A 9,679-nucleotide genomic window follows, 5' to 3' on the forward strand; every position below is an offset into this window, starting at 1 on the left:
ATACTCATGGGAGATGATCATATCTTAGAAATTGTGAAAATTGGTACCATCAAAATTAAGATGTTTTAATTATTCTATCTATACAGTTCAAGGTGTAAGACATGTGAACGACTTGAGAAAAAATTTTTTGTTCATTAGGCTTTTGGATTTTCAAGGGTACAAGATCAATACTGAAAGTGGGTCGTTGAAGGTGACTAATGGTGCTCCTCTGATCATGAAGGAAAAATAGCTAACATGCCAAAAGAAATAAAAACATGTCATGATGCATATTGTTTAGTTACCGAAAATGGAGAACCATCAACTTTTCAAGAGGCTATAGAAATTTCAAATTCTTCTTTTATGGATGATAGCCACACAAAAAAAATAAAAATACTATGCAGAAATAAGGCATGGGAGCTTGTCCAGTTGTCCCACTCCCAGATGGAAGGAAAGCCATTGGTAATAAATGGGTCTGCAAAATCAAGCGTGATAGTCATGACCAAATAGAATGCTACCATGCAAGACTGGTGGTGAAGGAATTTACTTAGAAAGAAGTTATTGATTTCAATGAAATATTTTCTCCTGTAGTCAGAATTTTTACAATCAAAGTAGTTCTTGTTATATGTATTGTGTATAATTTACATCTAGAGAAACTAGATATAAATACTACCTTTCTCTATGGTGAACTTGAAGAAGAAATATATACACTCCAACCAAAAGGCTTTGAAGAACCAAAGAAAGAAAACTTGGTTTGCCGACTAACGAAATCTCTATACAGTTAAAAGTAGGCACCGAAATATTGGCACAAGAGATTTAATTCCTTCATTATTAGCCTTGATTATAGCAGACTTCAGTAACACCATTGTGCTTATTACACTAGGTCTAGTAACAATGATTTCATCATTCTACTATTATATGTGGATGACATATTAGTGATATTCCCCAACAAAAATTGTGTCTAAAGAACTAATGACTCAGTTAGTTAGGGAGTTTGATATGAAGGATTTGGGACCAGCAAACAAAATTTTATGGATGCAGATTTGTCGAGACAGAAAAGATAGGAAGACTTGGCTATCTCAAGAAAATTACTTGAGAAAGATCTTGTGGCACTTCAATATGCAAGAGTGTAAGCTAATATCTACTCCACTTTTTATTAATTTTAATTATCTTCTAAGATGTGTCCTAGCAGTAAAGCAGAAAAGATAAAAATATCCCTGGTACCATATGTATTTGTGGTGGAAAGTCTTATGTACATCATGATTTGCACCAGACTAGATATTACTCAATCTGTCGGGATGGTCAGCTCATGGAAAATCCAGGAAAAGAGCACTGGAGTGCTGTGAAGAGGACCCTGAGATATATCAAAATAACCTTTAATAATACTCTATATTTTGGAGGATCTAATCTTACCATCAAAGATTATGGTGATTTTGATTTCGCAAGAGACCTTGACGAAAGAAAGTTCACTATTCGCTATGTGTTTACACTTATAGGAGGTGCAGTAAGTTGGTTATTATAAGATCGCGAATTTTTAGAAATTAAATTATGAGCTTTTGAGTTTAAAATTAATTAAAACTCACATGATTTTCATAGTAAGTGGTATTTTCTTATTTATGATTTAAAGTTTAAGTAATTAAAAAATAATGAGGATTTTATATGCTTTAAATTGAATATATTGATTTTGAACCTTATTTTTTGAATAAACAAAAAATTAATCTGATTATCTCTAATTTTTATATTAGAGTACTCAATTGAAAATAATTTGTAAGTTGAAGAATAATTAGTATTTTCAAAGTTAATTATATTGGGTTAAATTTGATTTTAAATTATTACTCTACCCTTTTATTTTATTAAAATTCTTAATCTACCAAACTCCAAAACCTCCAAAACAAACCCTAATTTACACTACTCTAACCTTATCACAACACACACTCACCTCATCATCTCTCTTTACCACGCCACCAACCCCCTCCCGGCGGAAGAAAAAGAAAGAAAAAAGAAGAGAGGGGAAAACGGAGGGAGGAGGAAGAGAAGAGGACGACATCGGCGGGGTTAGGTGCCATTGTTGCCGTCGCCGTCAGACCAGAGGAGGAGAGAGAGAGTGCGACGTTGAGAGAGAGAAGGAGAGAGAGAGCTCGCGAGAGACGTCACCGTCGCTGCGAGGAGCTGCCAGCTGCGCTGTTGTCGCTGTTTCGTCGTGGAGCCTGCATCATCGTCGCCGTCACCGTCGAGGGAGTTGCCGCCATCGCGTTCTACTTTCCGTCGTGCCTCCATTGCCGCCAATCTATCACCGCTGTTGTTGGCTTGGCATCACCGCCGCTGCTCGCCGTTTTGAGCTGTGCCACCTTGTCTGTGGCTGCCGAGATCATGGTTGTGACCACCGGAGCTACTGCTGCTCGGTTCAGTCGTTTCTCCTTAGTTACAGTAAGCGTTCTCATTCCGAAACCCTTGAAAATCAGTATTCTGTTATAATTTGTTGAAGATTATGAGGTATTGGTGACGTAGGGTCAAACTCCAATAATTGCATATTTGTAATTAAAGTTGCTGTTGTGGCTGCGGGTATAATGGAGATGTGGTTGCGGCTGTCATTGTTGCGGGTCAAGAGAAAAAGGACTTTTGGACGCATTTATTTTATAGGTTTTAACTATTTAAGGTAGAAGCTTTTCTTAAACCCATTTTATTTCTGAGAATTGTTATAAATTGATATCGATATAAAAATATATTTTTATGATTATGTGAATCTTATGGATTACTTTGAGCTGTTCGGATGAATGAAACTGGTTAACTAAGTTTGGATTAAGAATTAAATGAAGAGTTGGGTTGCTTGTGATGGACTTGATTTCCTAATTGTTGGGATTCTTGATTTGTTTGATGGGTTTGTATTGAGAACTGTTGAGTGTTCTAGATTATCTAATTTATATGTATATTTGGAAAATGGTTTGATATTGAAGCGGTTGATGAGAGATATTGGTTTGGTTGGAACCCTTGAAGGGTGGCAAAGTCCGAATTTTAGAGGAGATGCTGTTGAAATTTTTATAAGCATTACGTGAAATTGAATAATAAGCATTAACTTATTTTGGGTTTGATTAATTATGAAAAAGATTATGTTTTGGGGGTACTTTAAGCGAAAAATAAAGTAATAAAAATGGGTATTTAAGCATAAATGATTTGTGAGTCTTTGAGAAAAAATTTTGAACTTAAAAAAGAAGTTGAAGTTGGTTAATTTGATTGAAGCACTGTTTTAAAAAATTTTAGAGGAGTTAAAGTATTTGAATTTGATTTGGTGAAAAAGAAATGAATTTTTATACTTTTCGAGAATGTCTTAAACTTAAAAGTGAAGTTGTAAATTATTTTGGAAAAACTTGATTAAATCGAAAGTGAGTTTATTTGATTGATTCTAATTAAAGAGTTATGATTTAAGAATTTTAATGAATTTAAAATAATGAGATTGATTATTCAAGGTTAAATAAAAATGAGTTCTATAATTTTGTTAATTTGAGAAATTGATTTATGATTTAACTCATTTGATTTTGAGATAACGATTGAAGACTTTGGGATAATTTAAATTGATATTGAGGAATTATGGAAGTTTGGCTTGATAGCCTACAAAGCGATTAATCAAAGAATGGTATATGAGATTATAATTATGTTTGTCAAGAATTTGATGATGAAAATGATTGTATTTGATGTTGGGGGTAGATATGATGAATTTAATGAATCATTCTCCGATAACGACTTGATTTTAGAGACACCTGCTTGGATAGATGTAAGGGTTGTGACTTAGTCCCACTTGCTCCGGGTTAAGATTTGGGACACTTGGATAGACACAAAAGTTTTGGTTCGTCCCACTTGCTTTGGGTTAAGATTTTAAACACCTGTCTGGGTAGATGCAAGGGTTAAAGCGTTGTCTCACTTGCTCCGGGATGTGGTGAAAGGCACCTGCCTGGGTAGATGCAAGGGTTGAGGTGTTGTTCCACTTGTTTTGGGTTGCAGTGTGAAGCACCTGCATGGGTTGATGCAAGAATTGTGGTTAGTCCCACTTGCTCTGTGATGTGGTCTTCTATGTCCGGATCAGCTACCGGATGTGTCGGGTTTGTTATTGTAACCGACAAGTGAGCTCATGGTCAATAGGATAGGCATGTATCATGTGCATTTGATTGCTATTGTTTAGGTTTGAATAATTGATTTAGTTTGCCTAATTAATAATTTGTGTACTACTAATTATACTATTTGTCATGATTGTTCTCTATGTATGTGATTGTTTGTGTAAGACCCAAATTTTTAGAAAATAAATAATGAGTTATTTATATTTTAATATATATGGTTTTATTTTTAGAAAGATTATGAGACTTCAAGTTTTAAATTAATTTGATTTTATATAAATTTCAATTATAATTAGATATTTTTGATTTACTGAGATTAATGGTTCTTGTTTAATTAAAATTCAAAGTTCTAGTAATTAAAGATAAAAGAGTTTTATATATAATTTAAATTACATAATTGAAGGTTTTGATTAATTTTATGAACTAAAAGAAAATTTATTTATTTATCTTTAAATTGTAAATTAGAGTATTTAATTAAAAATGATTTGTAATTTGAAAAATAAATAATAAATAAGTATTCTTAAAATTAATTATATTGAATTAAATCTGGTTTTGAATTAAAACTCTACTCAAACCCTGAATTCCCAATTCCAGACCCTAATTTCACTAACCCTAACCTCTCTTACCCAACTTACATACACATGTAATTTCCCTTTCACACCTGTTTGCTACTCAATGAGCCACGTTACTAACTCCTCACCGCTACTCACTCACCATCACCATTCCTTTTTCCTTTTATCCCACCCACACCCACGCAGAAAGAAAGGAAGAAATCAGAAGGAAGAAACGAGGAGGGATTGAGAGTGAGGAACCAGAGCTGCGGGAAGAGAGGGGAGGAGAGGAAGGGTGACGTCGGAGGAGAGAGCGAGTTCGCGGAGGAGAGCCAGAGGAAAGACGCGCCGTTGCTGTGCGAAGACCATCGTCACTGTCGAGCTCGCCATTCCATCGTGGAGCCGTGACGCTGTCGCATCGCCATCGTGCTTTCTCGCCGCCGCTACCGTCGATGGAACCATTATCGTCGGAGGAGCCATTGCTGGGAGAAGCCCTAGCCATCACCGTCGCAGATGAACAGGGGAGAAAGAGAAGGAGTGACGTGACGGGAGAGAAGGGGGACCTCCGCCACTGCAACGGCCGCTGGCGAGTTGCACGCCACCATGGAGTCACCATTCTTGCCACCGTTTAGCTGCTGCCACTATTTCTCGATTTGACGAACATGCTCCTTGTTCTAATTCCAGTTTTTTCGATTTCCGAAACCTTCATTGCTAATGCATCTCCGGGATAATCATAGTTGGTGCGGTTGTCGTTGTTGCTGCCTTGAAGGAGTTGAGGCTACTGCCGCTGCTCTGGCTGCATTGAGGGTTGCTGCCGCTGTTGAAAATTAAGGGATAAAGAAAGGGGATTATCGCGGTTAGTTCCTACGGGTTCGACAAATCAAGGTAGGGGGTTTATTTTAAAAATAAAGGTTTTAAAGTATGAACGCCAATAACATTAAATGAGTAATTGCAAATAGTTTATGGCTTCTTTGTGTGAATAATTGTTGGAATTGAGTTGAATCATAGCTGTGATTGGTGATTGGTTTAATGATTTCATGTAGTAATTATTGATGATGTTGTGTGTTTTGAAGTGATACATGATGTTAGTACTTGTTGATGGTGGTTTTGAGTATGGAATATTGAGATGGCTGCTGGAAATTTATTTGATGAATCATAACTTGAGATATGTTGTGATAGATGAGATGCTAAAGAATGGATGCTGTGATAATATGATTACATTGCACCTATAATGTGAAGTGGTGATATATTGAATTAAGCATTCTTGGGCAAATTTTGTTAGTTTAAAGAAAGTTAGAATTATGGTTTTAGAGGAATTTTAGGCTTGAATATAAAATATGGTATGAAGGGTTGTTAAAATTACTTAATGCAGAATTTTCTGCATAATTGGCAGCAGCTTAAAATAAAAACTGGGAGCAATTTAGACATAATTCTTTATCCAAATTATTTTTCTGTCAAACTTCAAGAAGTCAAGATTTCTCCATAAAAATTTCAGGGAATTTGGCCAAGTGGTTTGGAAGATATGAATTTTTGAAGTTTAGTGGTTGCTGCAGAATTTTCTGGTTTTCTGGTTCTGCAGTACCAACTTTCAGACGCTATAACTTTTGATTTATTTGGAATTTTGAGTTGCTTCCAAAAGGGTTTTAAAGATATATCAGTCTATTTTAAGTGAGTATAAATTTCACATCCATTTCTATTTTGTAGAGTTAGTTATGTCTCTTGGAAGTTGGGCTGTTTGCAGGAAATTCAGAACTAATTTAAAGAAACAGGACAGCACTTCCAACTGACTTTTAATTAACCAAACGAGATGCTATGGATCTGAAATTTATTTGTCCTAAAACTTATGAGTGTTAAGTATATCCTCACCAAAATTTAGAAGTAATGGATTAGAATTGAATTTATTACAGATTTATTAAAAACAGAACTGCTTGCTGTATTTTTTTCTAAATTCCCTTTAGTGCAGCAACAGATTTTATTAAGTTGGCTATCTAATTCAATTCTAATCCAAACGTGGTGAAACTTGGCTTAGACCTAAAGGATATGTACAAATTTAGCAGAATGTATAAACTTAGTTAAACAAAGGTGTGTAAGTTATCCCTAGGAAACGTTTAAAGTTAAATGGTGATGCGGATGTACGCCTAGTTTCATGGTGATGTGGAGGTACTTTTAGCTACTTGGTGATGCGGAGGTGTGTTTAGTTGTAAGACGATGCGGAGGCATAATGGAAAGGAAAGAAAGTAAGAAATAAAGGATGGAAAAGATACTTAAAGGGAAAGAAAAAGAATGAGGAACAAGGAATGAAATAAAAGTTGAGAATTATATTGAATGGGCTTTTGTGCCAAACTGCTAATGCGAAAGGGCCCGCCTAACTGATAGCTTGAGATTGCTAATGCGGAAATGTTTGCCTAATTGATAGCACTGTTCCTTACTGTGATACACATTGAACTGTTATTATAATGAGGCCTAATTGACACAGGTAACCGTGATGCCAAGGTGTCTAATTGACACAGTAAAGGGACCATATTCGGGGTTCACTCCGAGTAACGTCGGGTTGCGGGTAGACAACCGACGCATGAGCTCATGGCCTGCGCTAGGAACAGGCATGCATCATCTTGTTTGCGCATTTACATTTGATTGCGTTTGCTTTATTGTTCATTTGTGATTGAGCTGTTGTTTTGGTGATTTGCTTGTGTGCTTGATGAATATTTTACTTGTGTTGTAGTCTTAATAATGTATTTAGGAATGTTGTTTATGGATAAGGAACTGTTAATGTGACTGAATTTTTGTGTAAGTAACGTGATTTAAAGAAAGGAATTTAAAACTGTTTTAAGTGAAATTGTTTTTGTGATATGAACTAGCTATTTGTATTTACTTTGTTTATTGCGGCATTCACGTTCCCTACTGAGAACGTGTGGCTTTGTTCTCACCCCAAAGTTTTTAAAAAAACATTTTCAGAGGTACAGACAGGATGGCTAATTAAAAAGCTACGGACGAATAGAAGGCTTGTTTGGCTAGTTGCTTTTGGGTTTATTTCCCTCGCCCTTGATGTTGTAAAGTGTTGTATTTTTACAGAGGGGTAGGTTTGTATTTAAGTCTTGTATGAATAATTATTATGTATTAATATTAATTATGTGAGTATATGTTTATCTGACATAGTTGAGCTGAAGTATATACAATTTAAAAGGAATTTCGTTTTTCTTAAAATCTATCGATCAGTTAACGTGTAGAGGCTCAATATTAAATAGCTAATAAAAGAAAACTAGAGTCGTAACGCCTTACCCTTAGTACGATCATGACGTGCTAGAAGTTAAGGTGTTACAGTTTGATTACTTATGATTATGACTTGTTGGTTTGGATTACGGTGGAGTATGGTGGCTTGTAAGTGATTATGTTTTGAGCCGGATGCCGTGGTTTGATTATGTTTTAGGTCGGAGGCTGTGGTTCGATTATGTTTAGGGCAAAGACCATGACTGTTTGGGCTGGAGGCTGTAATTGTATAAGCTATATGTCTTAGTAAGTTGGTAAAAATTTTGATATACACATTGACTTGTGGTGGCGTGATGGATGATTTTGATTTTGAATGAATAATCGCATAACTTTGAAATAAAGATTGAGGTTAGAGAATTAATGAGTAACGGATTGGATGGATTTAAGAATGAAATAAGTTAAATTAGAGATAAGGATTTATAAGACGAGCAATGATGACTGTTGTTACACATATTTTGATTATACATGTATATCCTTCTATAGCAATTATAAAATTTTTCTGGTGAGACCATGTGGTTAGATTTTCACTCCTACAGCCTTATCTTTTTCAAGAAATGGATGAGAAAGTCTATGAAGAATTTTCTGTGCCTTATGGCTATATTATCATAGATGTCTTTTTCCTCGCCTTTGTTATCAATATTTACATTTTGTAAATAGTAATAGGAGTTGTGATTTTATGACATGGTTTTATATATATTTACATATATTTGAATGTGAATGTAATATTCTTTGTATATATATATATATATATATGTACGTGCGTACGAACAAAAGGAAAAAGTATTTCCGGTTTTTCAAAGAAAAGTCGATACGGTTTCGAGTTAAAGGCTCCTATTTTATTACTAAATATATGTATGTTGTCGTAATATCCTTACTATCAGAATGGTGTAGGCGAAAGCGTGACATTTTGGTAATAAGGGTGTTACAGTTATCAAATTTACAAGTTGTTGTAGTATTATCAACTACATTAGCTGGATATATGGAAGTTACGCAATCTTGTAAAGAAGCAATTTGATTGCAAAGGTTAATGGAGGAACTCGGGTATATTCAGGATAGGATTCCAATATTTTGTGATAGTCAGAGTGCCTTGTATATCGCAAGGAATCCAACCTTTTATTCAAGAACGAAGCATATGGGCATTCAATATCATTTTGTTCGTGAAGTAGCGGAGCAAGAAAAAGTGTATGTGAAAAAAATCTATACCAACAACAACTTTGTAAATATCATGATAAAATCAATTAATACAGATAAATTTGATTGGTACAGATCTTCATTTAGCCTATTAAAAATATGAGCAACATGAATATATCAAAAGAATGATTTTGATTGGGAGATTGTGAAAAGAAGAAGCGAAAATCTTCTTTTTAGTTTGAAGTAAACAATAATGCTTAGAAGTTACAAATGGTACAAGTAGAAGTAGTGGAACAAGTTGAAGTTTGAAAAAAATTAAAAAACATTATAAAATTTTGACTAGAATCAAAATATAGTGTTACAACTTGATCAACTTGAAGATGATACATAAACATAATCATCCTAATCAAAGATTATAACTTGATAAGATTAAAGTGAAAGAAACTACTAATACACACAACTTATGCGATTTGTGTAAGAGGTTCATAATGTGCAATTTGTGCACAACTTGATCAATTTATAAATCAAATGCACCTCCATAAAAAAATTATATATAGGTTATGTATTTGTTTGTTGAAAGTGAAGTTTTTCATGATCAATATTAATGTGAGTGAAAATTAAGAGAGAAAAATAATTAATAAGATTGTA

General features: G+C 34.5%; 1 long non-coding RNA gene across 2 annotated transcripts; it reads left to right on the top strand.

The window, feature by feature from the left end:
• The first annotated feature begins 4,669 nt into the window (after positions 1–4,669).
• LOC112765060 (uncharacterized) lies at positions 4,670–7,784 on the top strand. 2 transcript variants are annotated; one of them, XR_011875097.1, is made up of 3 exons: positions 4,737–5,518; positions 7,110–7,233; positions 7,589–7,784. It is a non-coding gene; the product is annotated as an uncharacterized lncRNA (long non-coding RNA). The 2 variants fall into 2 exon arrangements; XR_011875096.1 differs by lacking the exon at positions 7,110–7,233 and having other exon boundaries at positions 4,670–5,518.
• The last annotated feature ends 1,895 nt before the right edge of the window (positions 7,785–9,679 follow it).

The sequence above is a fragment of the Arachis hypogaea genome, chromosome 17 (assembly GCF_003086295.3).
Source record: "Arachis hypogaea cultivar Tifrunner chromosome 17, arahy.Tifrunner.gnm2.J5K5, whole genome shotgun sequence".
NCBI lineage: Eukaryota > Viridiplantae > Streptophyta > Magnoliopsida > Fabales > Fabaceae > Arachis > Arachis hypogaea.